The sequence below is a fragment of the Gymnoscopelus microlampas genome, assembly GCF_963454915.1.
Source record: "Gymnoscopelus microlampas genome assembly, chromosome: 8".
Classification (NCBI taxonomy): Eukaryota; Metazoa; Chordata; class Actinopteri; order Myctophiformes; family Myctophidae; genus Gymnoscopelus; species Gymnoscopelus microlampas.
In genome coordinates, this window is record NC_139945.1 from 55,257,598 (window position 1) to 55,276,561 (window position 18,964).

Below are 18,964 nucleotides of genomic sequence, written 5' to 3' on the forward strand. Positions count from 1 at the left end.
GTGCCTTATCCGCAAGCCTGCACTGTCAATTACTAATTATGACCTAAATTTGACTGATGTCAGTTAAGGATGACTATTGTGTGAACTCATAGCTTGTTGGTAATTGCATTTCAATGTTTTCTTTAGCTCACAAGACGAGTAAGAGGGATCCTTCTGACAGTGACAGTGACAGTGACAGCTCTGACGACTCTGAGAGGAAGCACAAGAAAAAGAAGGGACGAGGCCATTTCCCCCTAAGAGGTATGTGCACTTTTTTGTATCTCTGTTGGCCCTTTAACACTGACAGCAGTTTACACTGTGCTTGCCACCAAGTAGTGGCACAGTGGTAGAAAATGGTCACAGTTTTCTGGAGTTTGTGCCAGTGCTTCGCTCTTATAGATAGACTACACCAGTGGTTCTAAACCATTTGGTAATTATTGTGTTGTTGGTGGTGGTTCTGTGTTGCTTATATAATTTTGAAGAGTGGATGTCAAACTTTTCATGTCAAGGACCCTTAATTTAAAATGTATTTGGCCAGACCGCCATCTGAAATTCTTTCCAATTTATTCATGGTCCAGGATTTCTGACAAAAGTACACATTTTGTTTTAGATTTAGGGAAAATAGATTAAGTTCAAAATGCGTTGCTTTACTTTGCGGTGATTTTGTCATTCATTCTCGTAGTTGTGGATGAAGATGGTGTCCTGGAACGATACAAAGTCCTACTGAAGTTCTACAAAAACGGTCACAGTGTAAGGAGAACCATCGAACACTTCAAAGTGGACAAGGCGACGGTCGCCAACACTGCAGCAATTGCAGAACTACAAATTGCTGCCCCTGAAGTATCACCACCGTCACGGGAAGGGGAGACACTCATCCAATACGCTAAATCTCTCCGATCCTTTATCTCAGGCATGCCTGAGGTTAGGGACAGGATAAAGGCCATGAGAAGAGACAAGATGTTGATCCCCGTTTAAAGGGATAGTTCACCCCCAAAAGTATTTTCTATCGATTAGTCACCCCATGGAGACTTGAATTCATGGAATTATTGTTTTGGTCGCATTCCTAAGCCAATAATTTCATGACCAGCGGACCGCTCGGAGACTATTGGCTTGGGAATGTGACAAAAACAAATATCCATGAATTCAAGGGTGACTAATCGATAGAAGTCATTTTGGGGTTAAACTGTCCCTTAAGTGCTGTGCTTTTTTTTTCTCTTTAATTTTATTTTCAGTGCTGTTCTTAAAGCACATGTCTTACGGCAGTGTCCTGTACGTCCAGTAGATGTCCTGTGATTCCAGAAGGTGGCTTACCCGTTTCCCGTTCATGTTCTTATAGCTCTGTTTGATTGGCTTAGCAGCAGATTTGAATTAGGTATAAATGACAGCTAACTTATCAAATCTTCTGCTAAGCCATCCAACAAAGATGTGAGGAAGTGAACAGGAAATGGGTATGCCACCTTCGGGAATCTCAGGGCACTACTAACTCGGTGTCTTCGGCATGGCAGGGTAATGGAGAAATGGGTGCCCTGCTGAAATATGTGACCATCTTGCACACAGCATTTAACTGTGTGCAATACTTTTTTTACATCAAGAGATGGTCACATATTTTGGCAGGTCACCAATTTCTAAGTTAAGACCACCATGTTGAAGCACTGAGGAGCTAGACTTTTGAGTTTGGCTCAGGACTAGCCAGGACTAATATAATAGTAGGTAACGTCAGGGAATGGTTTTCTGTTTGTGTTTGGCTCAGGACTAGCCAGGAGAGTATATAGTAGGTAACGTCAGGGAATGGTTTTCTGTTTGTGTTTGGCTCAGGACTAGCCAGGAGAGTATATAGTAGGTAACGTCAGGGAATGGTTTTCTGTTTGGCCATAACATGCCGCACCATATAGAGTGTGTTGAAGGTGGTGATCTTGTTTTATATATTTTATTGTTTGTAGAAATGTTTTAATTGTGAAGATTTGTTAGTGTCCTTTAAAAAAAAAGGTATCCAAGTGCTTGTGGTAAAGCCACAAAAAGAAATGTCTTTCTTTGTAAATGACATTTGCAGTGAAAATAAAAAAAACAATTGTTTCAACTTAAGCTTTCAGAATGGACGTTATGATCTATACAGCCACTAGGGGGTGTTTGTGGTGTTTGTCTTCACCTGGCAAAATGTATTGAGAAAGTTGCCAAGTTATGTGCCTCATGTTTTATAATATGTAATAGTGAGCAGTATAGCCGTCATGTGCAATGCTTTTGGCTTCCATAACATTTCTGAAGAAGGTAAGTTGTTTTGAAGTAGGCCTACACTTTGTCAGAAATTAGACTAATCAGCCAATATTGATATATAATGAGCATGCATTCTCCTTTCATGATGACATGGAATAGCTGATCAAGTTACTACAGTTCGGTAGTTATGAGAGGTAATTTGTTTCTAATAAGTACATATTATTTGTTAAGAAGCAATAAGGTATGTGTCCTGATGTTAGCACAGAGTAGCTGATGTACAGTTCTGTAGTAATGAGAGGTAATTTGTAACCAATAACATTTTATTATTAAGCAGAAAGGTAGAAAGAATATAATGTGTCAAGAAGTTAGCCCGGAAAGGCTGACGTACAATTTACGGTACACTTCTGTAGTAATGACAGGTAACTTGTTCCTAATAACAACAAATTATTTTTTATTAAGCAAAAAGGTAGGAAGAATATAATGTGTCATGAAGTTAGCCCGGAAAGGCTGACGTACAATTTACATTACACTTCTGTAGTAATGAGAGCTAATTTTATCCTAATAACAACACATTATTTTTTATTAAGCAAAAAGGTAGGACGAATATAATGTGTCATGAAGTTAGCCCGGAATGGCTGATGAACAATTTACGGTACACTTCTGTACTAATTAGATGTAAAGTAACTTGAAGTAAGTGGAAATAACATTAAATAAAGGCCTAATAAAGAACACATTTGTTCTAACGAAACCCCTACCGTAGACTCATGGTAGCCTAACCTCGCGTCACCAGCCTTTCCACCTCGGATGGTAGCCTGACATCACATGGTGTAGTTAGTAGTTGCGGGGTTGTAATGGGACGGTCAAGGAAGTGGAAATAACATTAACATTAGGCATTATAAAGAACTTGTATTTCTTATTAGGCTTTGTTATGTCTTATTAGGCTTTTTTAGATCTTATTAGGCTTTGTTAGCCTCTAGGAATCTGTCTAATAGCAGAGAACACCATTTCAAATAACGCATTTTGTTACGTTTCATTCAATTTCTAATGAAAACATAATTAAGGGATAATATTGAAAAATAAGGGCATTTCTAATAAGAACATAATTAAGGGATAATAGTGGAAAATAAGGGTATAACAACGTTTGTTTCTAATAAAAACAAAATTATTGCTAATAAGAAACACATTATTTGTAATAACGGCTTATTATGTCAAATTAGTGTACCGTAAATTGTGCTGCGACCGAAAACCTGGAGACGACCCAATTTCATTCAGTAATTGGGTCGTATGATCAAAATAAGAACATTATAATGGTGTGTAAAAAAGAAACTCTAAAATGTGCCACGGACGAGACCAAGTCTTTGCCACGGACACATGTGTCCGTGTACGGACATATTGATGACCCCTGCTCGAGAGACTATGTTCATTCTGGCACACTCTCTCTCTCTCTCTCTCTCATGAACTTCCTTCAAACACAAACATGACAGCATATGTGACCAAATTTGACTAGGAGACAGTCATCTAGTATTTTTTTTCATTTTCATTTGTTCATGTCATGTGATAGCAGGGAATCATAGCAAAATAATGATATATTGGTTAATAAGATTGAGTGAATAGGGTTGTTAATACCCTCACAAAAACATGTAGTAATCCTGGTCGCTATACCGCCTCCCCCATGACAGCCGGGGCGCCTGATGGAGGGGAAGGGAACTGGTTGGAATAACGTGTTCCTTCCACGCGCTACGTCCTACCGGGGAAACTCCCTCCTGTCAGGTGACAAGAAGGTCAGTTGGCTCTCATGCATTGAAGGAAGCATGAGCTCGGCCTCACTTAGGAAATTGGCACCGGGTGAAAAAAATGGGTTACAAAAATGTGGGATAAAAATTTAAATAAAAAAAAGATTGAGTGAATAGTTTTGAAACTACAGCTTATAGAACTGAAGTCAAGTTAAAACTCTTCAGTAGAGAACAGACCAGTTGAATGGATCTCATTCAAAGATAGTAAACAGGGCTATCAATCCCATCATGCATAGCGGGATTTACATATCCTTTGTTGACATATTGATGACCCCTGCTCGAGAGACTATGTTCATTCTGGCACTCTCTCTCTCTCTCTCTCTCTCTCTCTCTCTCTCTCTCTCCGCTTAAAAATGTACCAACATGAACCCCTTCGAACACAAACCTGACAGCTGATAGTCTCAACTCATAGTGTATTAATATTAACTTTAATCTGAACAAATGATAAGATCGGATATTTCAATTAATTTTAAATGGACCAGTGCAACACCAAAAAAAAATATCGGGTCAAGTCAAAGGTAGTATGATTATGTTGTTTCTAGCTGTAGGAGACAGCAGTGAATATTAAGCAATAGGCTACATATCTCACTACATATCTATATCTCTATACTTCACAGTATATCCCTGTATCTCTACACTATCTCTACTGTATCTCTATATCTTGGCTGCTGGAGGAAGTCATGTTTGTTCACTTAAGCTCTTATTGCGAACGCCCAAGTGGAGCCTACTATGAAACTCGGCTCGGCTTGTGTCTCTGTCTGTCTGTGTGTGTGCAGTATGTGTGCAGCCGCGCCCCCATGTGACTCAAGCTCTCATTGGCTCGCGCTGGCTGAAATATAGCAGCTGCACTACCTGTGTGCAGCCGCCAGAGTGCACTACTACAGTGTGGCTGAAATAGTACAGTCAAGCTGCGTTCGCATCCAGCGTTCGCGCGTCTTACTTGTGGTATGAATTTAGTATCTTCAGCAGAGATGGGTTTGCCTGGAGCGTGATTGATCATTTTTCGGTGGCAATGACTTTTGCCCTCTGACCTGTCCCTACAGTTTGATTTGTTTCACTTCCCCAGGGCATCCCGGGTATCAGGGCAGAGCCGGGGGAACCGGGTGAAAAGGGACTGAGAGGAGACCCGGTGAGTTAAAATAAAAATAAAAATAAATCAGTTTGTCTGTCTCACTGTCCCAATGCTTTAGTGTATATTTCTGCTGTCCGGCAGCAACCAACTAACTCCAAAATGTTCATTTTTCAGGAAATGACAAAAACAAAACAAAAAGTGGAGTTAGGAGGTTTTGTTCATCATTGATAAGAACAGCTGAATGGACCTCCAAGCTCACAATGAGGTTGGAGGTCAAAAGAAGGTGGAGCCTGGAGTCAGCAAAACCAGCTAACTCCACCCCCCTTTGCTGGACTTAGCTGGTTTAGCAGAAAGTTTGAGGATCCAACGGAGTTAGCTGGTTTCTGCCGGACAGCAACGAATACAGTACAGTACAAACATGTTAACCATGTTTTGAGTATTTTGTGGCACAATGCACTGTGTGCCATTACTGGGAGAGCTATTCGTGGACGGGAAATAAATATAAAAGAATGAACATAAATCAAACTGCCACAATTAGTATATCGTGCCCCACAAATGGAGCATAGCTACTCTCTTACACTCTGCTACTTTCTATGTTTCTGTGTTTCATTATTTATTTCTGTCTTCCTCCATTTGTCTCTCATGCACAGACTGCCCCCCCCCCCCCCCCCCCTCCTCATCTCTCTCCTCTCTCTAGTTTGGCATCAAAATATGCTTAAAGTGCTAAAGTAAAGTAATCTACCAGCTCACACAGGTTGTGAGCTTGTAGACCGGCTAGGTCATAAGTGGATAATGTATGTTTTGTGCTAATAATCTAAATCTGCCCTCAGAAATACTTAATTTCCCTTTCTAAGCTGTCTGGTCGAGAGCAGTTGTTGACGTTGGCTGCGCCCGTTTATTCCATTGTAGACATGTGGAGCAGCATTGTCTGACAGGCATCTGGACACATATATCCACTCCAAAATGTATATACACTAATAAATAATCCCTGTAAAGATATAATATTTTATAAACTAATTTAAACAAAATGCTTTAACAGTCATTCGGTTAAGCTTGCCGATCTGGCTGCATTGGCTATTTGAAAATAGCAGATCTACAAGCTCACAACAGGTCGCATCGCTGTGAGCTTGTAGATCTGCTATTTCCAAAATATACAAGCACTTCTGCGAGCGCATTTTTGGGAGTTTAGACCGGCGCTGTTGTTATATTTTCATGGCCACCGGGAGATCAGACATTTAACCCATGGTCCAACACACACCAGCCTTCATCCATTAATGTTCTCTCCAGGCTATCTCTCATTAATGTGGCGCGGCATGGGGACTCGCCCGCCTGACGGTCCGAGTCTCACTGGAAAATGGGAATAGCCTGCTTTATTTTAGTAACTTGAACGCGCACTGCTGGGTATGGGTTAAATACATTAATATACAAACGTAGTCGGATCCATTCATGGCGATGTGGTATCATAATCTGTCATTCATGTAAGCTACTAGCCTACTTCATTGACAAAGATTGTACCGTTACGCAGTTGGGCTTCAAGTAGGTGCGTGTGTGTGTGTGTGTGTGTGTGTGTGACTTGACAGGCAGAGAGGCAAGCCAGCGAAACTCTTTCTTATTGTTATTCCATGCTTTATTTGGTCGTATTCTGGTTCGCCATGTCGTAAAATCATGGCGTTTCGAGAATATTTAAGGGCGTGTTATTTAAATGACGCTCGGTTTCAGCCGTGACATTTATCAAGGCTCCGACCCAATGTACGCTAGGATTGGCTGTGTAGGATTCGTTGATAAATGTGACTTTGACGTTGGTGTACGGCCGCATTTATGGAAAAATATAAGCCGGTTTATACGCTCCGTTGATAAATGAGGGCCAGTGCCCAGAAAATATATGAACATATATGTTTTTATATATGCAACATGTTCTGTTTATCATATATGTGACATATATGAAATTGGCTGCCTGCATATATGTCTCTATAGTACATATATATCCATATATGTGGACAAAGAAGAGACTTGGAGATATATTTCCGATGTATCGAAATGTCACACACAGCTGGCACACATCTGTAACCCACCAGCATTGCAGAGACTTCAACTTGCATGCCTTTACTGGGCCATAGCGCCATGGTCTTTACACCTCAATGAAAATCTTCAAAGTAAGAGTCCGTGTTGTGTCATCCAATAGGGTGAAGCGGGTGTGGACAACACTGATTCGGGACCCAAAGGAGAAACCGGGAACCCAGGCTTACCAGTAGGTGACATTGTGGCTGACAATTGATAGGACTAGAGGTTAACTAGATGTTTAATGTTTCCCCTCCCCTCCCCTCCCCTCCTCTCCTCTCCTCTCCTCTCCTCTCCTAGCTCTGCGTCACGTCATGCAAAGTCCGGCATAAACGTTATGCGAGGCCCATGCCAGGGGCTCCCCCCTCCCTCCCCTGGCATGTTTCCCTGCCCCTCCTCCCCCCTCCCTCCCCTGGCATGTTTCCCTGCCCCTCCTCCCCCCTCCCTCCCCTGGCATGTTTCCATGCCCCCCCCCCCCCTCCTCTCCTCTCTAAAGCTCAGAGTCCGATCACTGGGGAAAGACGCCTAAGTATTAGCCAGAGCACTGATCAATAGTCTGTGGCAAGTTTTGGGGCAAGTGGAGTGATCGTGTGCTGACCAACCCCGGACGTGCATTTCAATTATAGTAGTCTGGGTTCTACGTAGGATAACGTAGAACCCAGATGCCTTTAAAATGTGTACTGGAATTCTCACATGCTACTAACAAATCACACATAGTTTTTTCCTGTTCTAGGGAGATTGATTGATTGATTGAAATTTTTATTAGGCAAAAGAATGTAAAACAACACAGTTACATTTATAATGCTTTTGTCTAAAAGGTCCGGCCAAAAAAGTCCTTGCGGGCTTGTTTCCATTGGGGTCCTTGAATTATGATTATGAGATGCAGGAGACGATGGCAAACCTGGGAAGAGTGGAGTTAAAGGAGACCCGGTGAGAATTTAAAGTTCTAAATTTAAGAATCTAAACCCCCCTAAGTCAGTGATTCTCAAACTTTTCAATTTCAAGGATCCCCATGATTCGCACCCTGAGGGTAAAGTCTTAACAGTGCTAGCTATCATGTATGGGAACATCTGCTAGCAAGAATAACTTTGTATTCTTCTGGAAAAAAATGGAAAAGGAACACATAAGCAACTGGAGATTCAATTTCCTGTATTTCTTTTTTCTATTTCTGGGTGTGCTTGACACCCACACTCAACAGAATTATATACTCAACAATTATAAATCAAGCCTTAGGTCACAGTGTTTGTGTTGAGCATAATTGGCTCTATGCACAGCAGCCATATTATCACTTCCTTCCCAGGTGTTACCAATGATACTAATGAAGGCTCTGTTCCATTTAGTGTAGCACAGTGGTTTCCGTATGCTTCAATGTTAACTCATTGAGTGCCAAAAGAAGTCAAAGAGTTCATGTGGCCTGACGCCCTGAGCGCCAGAAGGCGTCAAAGACGTCATGAAAAAAAAAATCAAAATAAAAGTTTTTTTTTTTTTTTAAAACATGTTCAGAACCCAAGATATGATGATTTGAAGAGTTGCTGCTCCATCCACTCCTTGTTTAACCTATAACTTAAAAAGGCTGTATCTCGCTTCCAAGCACTTTTTTTTTACAATGAATTTTGGCTGTGGCACTCAGAGCCAAAATTCAAAAATGAGCATGGCATTGAATGAGTTAAAACCTCATTTGCAAGTCTTCAAAGGGGAAATATTATTGCTGTCCTGATTCACACTGCTACTGCTGCTGCTGTTTGAAGCTCTGTCTAGGATGAGTGACCAGATGTCACATGTCTGCTGTGTGGGAACATTTTATTGACTGTGTACCAGGCTGAGGTTTAAATCCCATTGTGTCAGAAAAAATGAGAATGATTATAAAGCATCAAAACAAATAAAAGGCAATACCCTTTTCCGCCACTGCTTAACAATAACAAAAAGGCCTGAATTACATTTATGACTTGATATCTTATAGTTAGAATTCCGCACACTAGTGAGATGAAAGTGAAAACAGTGAAAATACATTATCCAGGCGCACATTATGAAAAGCGCAAGCAAGATATAAGATACTGTATAGTTAATCCCACTCCTGGTGGATTTCTGACAACTTCTGCAATGGTTTGAACTCGTCCCACCTACAGTTTATTTTTGACCGCCCTGCTCCCGCCCGCAGCAAAGTAGACATACCGCCTGCTTCTGCAATATTTTCATGGGGACACAAATACAAACAGAAAGAAATGCATACTATACGTCTGTATAGATTTTCTGCCAACACACTTTTTGCTCCTCCTCCTACAGATTTTGTCCTGATCTCACAAAAATCGGTACACATGATCTCTGGACCCATGCGATAAACATATGTGATAGTCCATACTGTTTGTCCGTAATAGGCTTCCAAAGTTAGTGGGAGGGGCCTGTTTAGCCAAACAAAACGTCCAATCAAACAGAAATTTGAATCACATGTCAAGGGTCAAGCATTTTCACTTTGACCCATAGGGGGCGCCACAAATGCGCAAAATGTAACCGTTTGATGCCAAAACCAGATTTTTGGGGGGATCAATTCTCTCAAAATGAAATACAAGTGATCTCAGGAGTGACGAGACAATAGTAATTTAGTAGGAGGGGCCTATTTCCTAAAATCAAAACGGCATATATCACGAACGCAGGATTTGATCAGCTCCGAATTTGAATCGCACGTCTCATGGCCTCCGACGTTATTCCTCCCAGCGTATTCCTCGAGTCCCGGCGGCCCCAACCCGCGACCCACGTCGGTGCAACCACACTTGCAATTTCACAGAATTGCGAATATTCTAGTTGACAAATGTAACCACATGGCCATTTGACCCACAAGGGTCCTTTTGGTTATTTGTAGACTCATGCTGACAGACCATACTGCCCAGTCACAAACTAACTCTATCCCCATGCCCTGTAGGGTCCACAAGGAAGAAGAGGACCACGTGGCACCAAGGTATGAGATTAAGTAATAATAAATCTCCCTAGTTCATACTTGTCATTTACATATACATGCTCCCTTTTCAGGCAGTGGGTCTTACTCTCTGTGTGTGTGTGTGTGTGTGTGTGTGTGTGTGTGTGTGTGTGTGTGTGTGTGTGTGTGTGTGTGTGTGTGTGCGCGTGTGCGTGCGTGCGTGTGTCCAGGGGGCAATTGCAGAAGCTGGTTCCCCGGGAGTTCCAGGGAGCCCAGGGCCTTCAGGACCCCAGGTCAGTGTGGGAGGCTGTCCTGCCTTTGATGCCAGATGCAATGAGACCAATTCAGTTCAGAGCAAAACAAAAATGTAAACGTTAGCTTAACTACCATCTCTGTGGTATAACTCGCCTTTGCATAAAAATACAAGTCAGTATTTAAAACGTCAAAACAATGATAGCATTGATTGATAGAGATAGGATGTCTCCTTGCGGTGTAACGTGGCTTACTGCCCAGATCTGGCTGTTCTGACACTTGCATTTGGCTGGTGATAAATGTTACTTGGAATTTCTTAGGAACTGCAGACAGATTTCTGCAGTTCCTAAGAAATTCCAAGTAAGTTCCAGTACTCTGCCAAATGTGGCACGACTTCATTGTTTTCTTGTGCATTTGCATCTGTGTCAGTGTGGGTGTGTTGGTGGTGGTGTGGCGGTGGAGTGGGAGGTTCAGGTGAAGGTCATTCATTGGAGAGGCAGAAATAACTAAATATAATAACTGAAAAAGTTATTAAAATGAATCAAGCTTTTATGGTGATGAAGAGTAAGTTATATAGTACTGTATGCAGCCTAAAATGTAGGTAGGCCATTGTGAAACCTAATATATAATCTGTTTTACAACCACGTAACACGTTGCTCACCAAAGAAAACAGATTTTCAAGGGGAAAACATTTGTTTCAGGCAGGCAGCAATTTTCATAAGCCAGTCATTCAAGTCCAGTATGAAGATACTGTAGCAGTCGATCCTAGCACAAATAGCTACATCCTTTGGTACATTAACATGTACATTAACTGAGAATTTGACTAAAACAGGGTTGGCTGATTTGACTCTTGTTTCGGCTGGTTAAAGTATTTTTATTCTGAGGAACAAGAGGCAGATGTTAAACTGTGGGGATTCCCAGCACTCTAAATGTAGGATCTTTGTGTACGGTGTTCAAGCATGTGTGTCTGTGTCAATAGCCACGTATGCATAGCCTGTTCAAGAAAGGGATGTTATTCTGTTATACTGCCTCGCTGTTCTGTATAAAATGTACAGATATGGAATGGGAGGCATTATTGTTCTGCCGTTAAGCCAGCAGCGGCGTTAGTCATAGAGCCAGGGGAGGCCGGGGCGAGACATTGGAGTGATATCTAAGGTCTGTGCACCTTTCTGCCTCGAACCATTCCGTTTTGCTTCAATTGCTCCTTCAATATCTAACACAATGCTTGCATGCCAACTAGCCAATTACAAGAGAGAGAGAGAGTTTATGTATAAGTCGCAGGCTTATGAAATAAACTCATATTTTGGCAATACACTACTATATGGATTATGGGGTCTAAAACAAAACTGACTGATCAGCTGGTTGATGTGGTTTGGCTGCATGCATGCTCTCAGTACTTTATTATTTTAATGTGAATTTAGACAGATATGGGGGCTGCTGTCATTTAAATTCCTGGGCTATACAAACATCATTGCTACAAGGAATTAACATTCAGCATTCTTTAACATAACCCTACTCCTCCATGCCTTTTTTCATATATTCGCAGCACATCCACAAAACAATGTTATCACACGCCCCACACAGGCATCTTAGTGTTAACCACTTAGAGAAACATACTTGAGTTACAACTGTACTTGGATGTCTACACCAAATCTACGACGTGTCACGTTGCGAGGCGTTGTGAGCCTGTAGATCAGTTATTTTTGGCTTATGTCTACTTATCTCTTTACTCAGTATTTATGCACTTTTTATCTGACTCAGTCTCTTTAGTCGGGCCCCCTCCTTCCTGATCCATGTCTGGTTATTTCTCAATCTATCAGGCACATAACAATGTTATTGTAAATGATGTAAATGACCTACATTTAGTGTAGCACAGTGGTTCTCAAACTTTTAAATTTCAAGGACCCCCATAACTCTCAGAGTTACACCCTCTCAAAGTACCATGAGGGTCCCTGGACCACACAATATCAGCATCCTGACTCTGTTTGACCAGAATGGAACAGAGCCTTCATTAGTATCATTGGTAACACCTGTGAAGGAAGTAAGAAGAGGCCAAATTTTTTCGCCAAAATGTCTGCTGTGCATAGAGCCTATTTGCCAATCGATGTTATTGTTTCTGCTTACACTGAATGAATGTGTTTAATGAAAGTCCAATTGTGTATTTATTGCCTCCGCCAGGCCGAAAGGCATGGCTATAGAGTATGTTTTACCCCCTGTCCGTCCGCCCGTGTGTCCGTCCGTGTGTCCGTCTGTCCGTGTGTCATTCTGTATAGCTAATCTCCGACATCGTTGGCTTGATCGCTGCGAAACTGTGCACACACACTCCCTGGATGCCAGAGCAGAACCTCTGCCCCAATGTTTTCACATGGGCCTGTTATAGCGCCACCAGGAGGCCGCTTTTTGCAAAACTTCTGTTTTCTTAACGTACTCCTACAGATTTTATCCAAACATCACGCAAATCAGTACACAGTATCTCTATAGTCATGTCAACACCGATCTGTCCAATTTTCCATATTCCATCCTGATTGGCTAAGGTTGGCTTCCAAAGTTTGAAGGAGTGGTCCGTTTTCAACAAAATGCCTCAAATCATGAACGCCGCTTGCGATTTCCATGAGATTTCACATGCACATTCCCACATTCCCACTATTCCCCATGGTGGCGCTATAAAAGGCCGATTTGCGTTTTTAACTATAACTGCACCGATCTGCGTGAAACTTTGCACGCAACTCCCTAGAGGCCAAGGAAAAACATCTGCCCTGCATTTTTCGCATTAACCTTTCATAGCGCCACCAGGAGGCCAACTTATGTAAAAAAAAAAAATGATATTAAGCCTTCAGAATGTATGTTAACGCAAATCATCAATCATCAAGTTGGATCTGTTTAATTTTTCATATTCCATTCTGATTGGCTAACATTGACATCTAAAGTTTGCAGGAGTGGCCCGTCACACTACGTTGAAGAACAAATATCACCCTTTTACCATTACCCTATTGTAGCCCCACCAGGAGGAGGCATATTTTTGCAACACATTTCTTTTTTATATTACTCCTACAAATTTTGTCCAAACATCATGCAAATCGGTACCCATTATCTCTGTAGTCAAGTGATCAAGATGGTTCCGTCCGATTTTTCATATTACATCCTGATTGGCGAATTCCGAACATTGCTGGCCCACAATAACCTTCCTGACCTGGCGGAAACCTGTCCGAGCACAGGTCTCCGCCAGGTCATTGTGGCCTCCTGGTGGCGCTATAATAGGCCAATGTGAAAAGGGTGCCATTTATTGTTAGGCCTTTAAATCGGACACTGCATTCATGATTTGAGGCATTTTGTTCCAAAAATGTGTTTTGCTAAATTAGACCTGCTGGTGGCGCTATAACAGGCCAATGTGAAATGGGTGACATTTCTTCCTCGGCCTAGTGGGAATGTGCGCGGAAGGTTTCAGGGAAATCGCATGCTGCATTCATGATTTGAGGCACTTTGTTCAAAACGAACCAACCCTGCAAACTTTGGGAGCCAATCTTAGCCAATCAGGATAGAATATCGATAATTGGACAGATCCGTGTTGATCACATGACTATAGAGATACTGGCCCTCATTTATCAACGTGGTGCAGCCCGAATAATGAGCGTACGGTGTAATCGCCGCAATTTTCGGCATTTATCAATATATCCTGACGTGGGCTTTATCCTACGGTACGCTGAGATCTCACGTCTGGTCGAGACCAGTTGTTGACGTTGGCTGCACCCGTTTATTCCATTCTAGACCTGCGGAGCACCATTGTCTGACTGTCTGACAAGCATCTGGACACATAATCCACTCCTAAATGTGTATATCTACACATTTGTGTGTGTGTGTGAGAGAGAGAGCGAGAGAGCAAGAGAGAGCGAGAGAGAGAGGCGTGTGCGTGTGCGAGTGCGGTGATGCCAAGCGGGGGGGGGGGGGGGGGCGGGGGGGGGGGGGGGGGGGGACTGTTTCTTATTGGCTTTTCATGTCTTTGGTCGTATTCTGGTTCGTCTTCATGTCGTAAAATCGGGGCGTTTTGAGAATATTTTAAGAGCGTGTTATTTAAATGACGCTCGTTTCAGCCGTGACATTTATCAATGCTGGGACCAAGTGTAAGCTCGGATCAGCTGTGTAGGATGCGTTGATAAATGTGACTTCGACGTTGGTGTACGGCCGAATATATGGAAAAATATACGCCGGTTTATACGCTGCGTTGATAAATGAGGGCCAGTGTGTACCTAATTTGTGTGAGGTTTGGACAAAATCTGTAGGAGTGATGTCCAAAGATATGTTTTGCACAAATCGGCCTCCTGGTGGTGCTATAACAGGCCAATCTGAAACATTTGGGGCAGAGGTTCGGCTTTGGCATCCAGGGAGTGTGTGTGCACAGTTTCGCAGTGGCCGGGCCAACGGTGCCGGAGATTAGCTGTTCACAGACAGACACACACACACGGACGGACGGACACACAGACGGACGGACAGGGTGCAAAACATACTTTTGCCATGCCTTTCGGCCTGACGGAGACAATAATTATTCAATAAATACGCACGCACACGCACGCACGCACGCACACACGCACGCACACACACACACACACACACACACACACACACGTTTCATATTGTCGGTTTTGTTGTCTTATTTCCTGACTCAATCCTGTCTGTGTTGGGTATTTACAGTGTCGGTACAGAGCGCAATAATTAAACTAAAAAAAACCTGCTGGCCCTGGCATCAGATGATATGTGCTATGATTATCAGAGCATGCACTTGTAATGTATGCGATTATCAATATTTATTGACCCGCTTCCCCGATCTCGTGCAACGTCGTGGAAGAATGCAAACGATGATTAATCAGCATCATACAGTACTTATAGTGTGGCCAGTCTCCCGACCAAGGCGCGTCAAGAAATTATTGCACTATAATGGCATAATCTGACATTGTGACCATCGTGAAAGACCAACAAATGTTGTAGCCTAATCCTGGCATTAGTGTAAGTAAGCCTGTGGTGTAACTGAATGTTACTCTCTTGCAGGGTGGCCCTGGACCAGCGGGAAACAAGTGATCAGCAGGTCGCCACGGAGCTAATGGACGGAAGGTGTGTGACATCACTTCCATCGTCCCCTTGTCAAGGACTTTTTAAACCTCCATTGAGGCTTTTAATCTCACCCAATCCGTCATCGTCTGCATTTCTGCAGGGTCAAGCTGGTGATCCAGGGGTTCTGGGAGTGCCAGGCACAGAGGGCCCCAGGGGAATGCCGGTAAGATGTTGGTGCTTGTGCTCTGTGTGTAGAATAGGCATGGTGTGCATGAACATGTGTCTGCTTGAAGTTTGTTTGTGTACCCTTCTGTGCGGCATTTCTTAAGCCATGGGTCAGGACACAAATGGGCTCTATGCACAGCAGCCATATTGTAAGACATTCACAGGTGTTACCAATCATACTAACAAGTAAGACGCGCGAACGCTGGAAGCGAACGCAGCTCGAAAATATTGTGTATTTACGGACTTTGTGTGTGTGTGTGTGTGTGTGTGTGTGTGTGTGTGTGTGTGTGTGTGTGTGTGTGTGTGTGTGTGTTTGTGTTTTGACTGTAGCTGCACTCTGGCGCACTCTGTCGGCTGCACCCAGGCAGTGCACTGCACACAGACAGACAGACACACACACAAGCCGAGCAGACTTTCATAGTAAGCTCCACTTGGGCGGCGTGCCTCCTTCCGCGTTCGCAATGAAGGCTCTGGTCCATTTAGTGTAGGACAGTGGTTCTCACATTTTTGAATTTCAGATTTCCACGACCCCCATAACTCTGAGAGTGTACAAATGGAGGGTCCATTTGGTTCCATTTGTACACTCTCAGAGTTACACACCCGTAAAGGGCCATTTGGGACTGTTTCCAGTGAGCCAACATGCACAATATCAGCACCCTGACTCCGTCTGACCAGAATGGAACAGAGCCTTCATTAGTATTATTGGTAACAACTGTGAATGTCTTCATAATATGGCTGCTGTGAATAGAGCCTATTATGTCCTGGAACTGTTCATCATGCATTACTGAGTTTGTGCTTGTACTCGTGTGTTTGTGTTTAGTGTTTAGTGTATGTGCATATGAATACGCGTGTATCTGTCCATTACTCTCTACAACTATGTGTTCTGTGTTCTCAGGGTCAGGATGGCAGAGATGGCTATGGACCCGCTGGAAGGCAGGGAGCAAAGGTGAGTCCTTCATCATCAAGTACTCTCAGATAGGGCTGCACAATTTATTGGATATTATACTGTATATGGTTTCCAAGTATTTGAAAGTTTAATTTCCTTTGGCTATGTAAAATAAGTGCTCAGGCACTGAATCTGTTATTCAGGAACATAGTTGGAAAGGCTTTGGAGAGCACTGCAGGTGAGATAGATTAACAGAGAGACAAAGAACTGCAGTAAAATAATGTTCTTATTGATTTATAATTCTGCTCACATTTTGGAGGGAAACCTTTTTTTCCCCAATATTGGCTGGCCTGATTTCTAGTGCTAAAAGAACAAAAAATCAGCTTAACAACTAAGTGTGAAAATATCAAGATTGATTTCATTCTTGCAATGTTTAGGGATTCCATTTAAAGGATCTACACCATGAATTACAAAATAATAATAATATTTAATATCATATTGTTTATGTCCCTCAAACGTTTTTCAAAAGGTTTGAGCCTAAATCAAGCCTCAGATTATACTCATATTATTTTTAATGTTAGAACTGAAATACGGGAGGGATTGTACCGCTAGTGACTTTCGGGGGCAAATCAGTTTGGCCTGTTTTGAGACCAATTTACATAAAACCCCAGGTATGCTGTGAAAGCCTGAATGCTCAAACTGGGGTATTTTTTGGGATAGAAGAGAGGTAGGGGAGACCAAAAAAAACACAACAAATAAGAAAAAGTAAAAATTCATGGTGTAGTCCCTTTAATGTAATTCAAACAGCTACTCAGACACGAATCACTGTCACTATGATATACTATGATAATGATTCTATCTCAATTTAAATACAATTTTACTTTGATCTATTTTCTGTAATAATGACTTGTTATCTCACTGCTTTTTTCCTCCTAGGGAGAGCTTGGTTTCCCTGGTTATCCTGGTCTTCCAGTGAGTTCATTCATTTTCATTCATTAAGTGAGAAATTAAAAGATGAGAAACTTTGTCTCTATAAACATTATCATTTATTATATAGATTATCTAATATTGAATATTATCCACTAAAGTGAGGTTCAAATGTATTTAACCAATGACGGAGTGCATGTTTTGTTTGAATGCCAAATTGTACAGTTAGTTCATAGAACACAGAGGCCGATTTAGTGTTAGGGCCATTGTTTTAGATCTGAACCTTATTGTCAACACAGACTGTAGGGATGCACTGGAATACAAAGATGATTGTAGGTTTGGCAATGATATCCTCCGAAAGGAAGATATTCAAGGTCCCGTGATGTTTCTGGAACAAAGGGCTACAGATACAGCCAATGTGAACTATGAATGTATTATTACAGCATCTGATGTCTTTACGAGGTCTCATGAACTGGCTCTAATCTATCCTTTGTGTGTGGTTTCCCATTTTTGTCACAAATTAAAGTAATTTATTTAACTATACATAATATACAAGGTGACGTGTGCAGTCATCAGAGTCAGTAGTGTAATTAGTGAATGTAAGTGTACAGAATAAACCCAAGCAACCGAACACAAACTCTGTCCCTGGTAGGAGAGATAGAGAAAGACTCTGGCCAGCCTGCTTAAAGACAACATGAAATGAAAAATATGTTTTTCACACTTTTAGAGCATATCCATGCTCATAATGGAGATATAATTATCAATAGATGGCAAAAACGTACTTCGCCGTCACTGCCTCTCTCCTAACCCAACACGAGACAGATAAGAGTAGGATGGTTGGCTGCCTTAGACTGTGATTGGCTGACACAACCAGCCTCTGTTTCAATAGAAAACAATGACGGCACTGCAGCATTAAAAAGGCTCCAGGGGATGATTGGAGGCATATGTGTCTCAAGACTCTCATCCCCTGGCCACCAGAAAATAACATCATTTCAGCAAAAGAACACACATGATAGGGATCATACAGTTACCAATGATACTAATGAAGGCTCTGTTCCATTTAGTGTAGCACAGTGGTTTCCACGACCCCCATAACTCTGAGAGTGTACAAATGGAACCAAATGGACCCTTACGGGTCCATTTGGTTCCATTTGTACACTCTCAGAGTTACACACCTGTAAGGGGCCATTTGGAAGCCCTTGAGGGTCCCTGGACCCCAACTGTAGAGACCCACTGGTGTAACAGAGTGTTTCCAGTGGGCCAACATGCACAATATCAGCACCCTGACTCTGTTTGACCAGAATGGAACAGAGCCTTTATTAGTATCATTGGTAACACCTGTGAATGTCTTCATAATATGGCTGCTGTGAATAGAGCCTATTCACCATAGAACAACTTTACTATCCAAGGGGAAAGTCCAAAGCTGCTGTTCACTTCAGAACCAAATGATCCATAAGTATATCCTCTGAAGTGCATTGTGTCCTCTTATCATGTTCAGGCATGTAATCAGGCATGCTCCTTTAAGCCCATTTGTGAATCGCATGATGTAATGCAGACTCTCAATGAGCCAAAGATATTTCATTTGTGTAATTTTCAATGTATTTTTA

The 18,964-nt window shown here is 42.2% G+C and overlaps 1 long non-coding RNA gene across 1 annotated transcript; it reads left to right on the top strand.

Annotated features, from left to right (window-relative positions):
• Positions 1 to 7,269: 7,269 nt before the first annotated feature.
• LOC311050676 lies at positions 7,270 to 10,300 on the top strand. Its single transcript, XR_014601315.1, has 4 exons — positions 7,270 to 7,307; positions 7,994 to 8,043; positions 10,031 to 10,066; positions 10,255 to 10,300. It is a non-coding gene; the product is annotated as an uncharacterized lncRNA (long non-coding RNA).
• Positions 10,301 to 18,964: the final 8,664 nt, after the last annotated feature.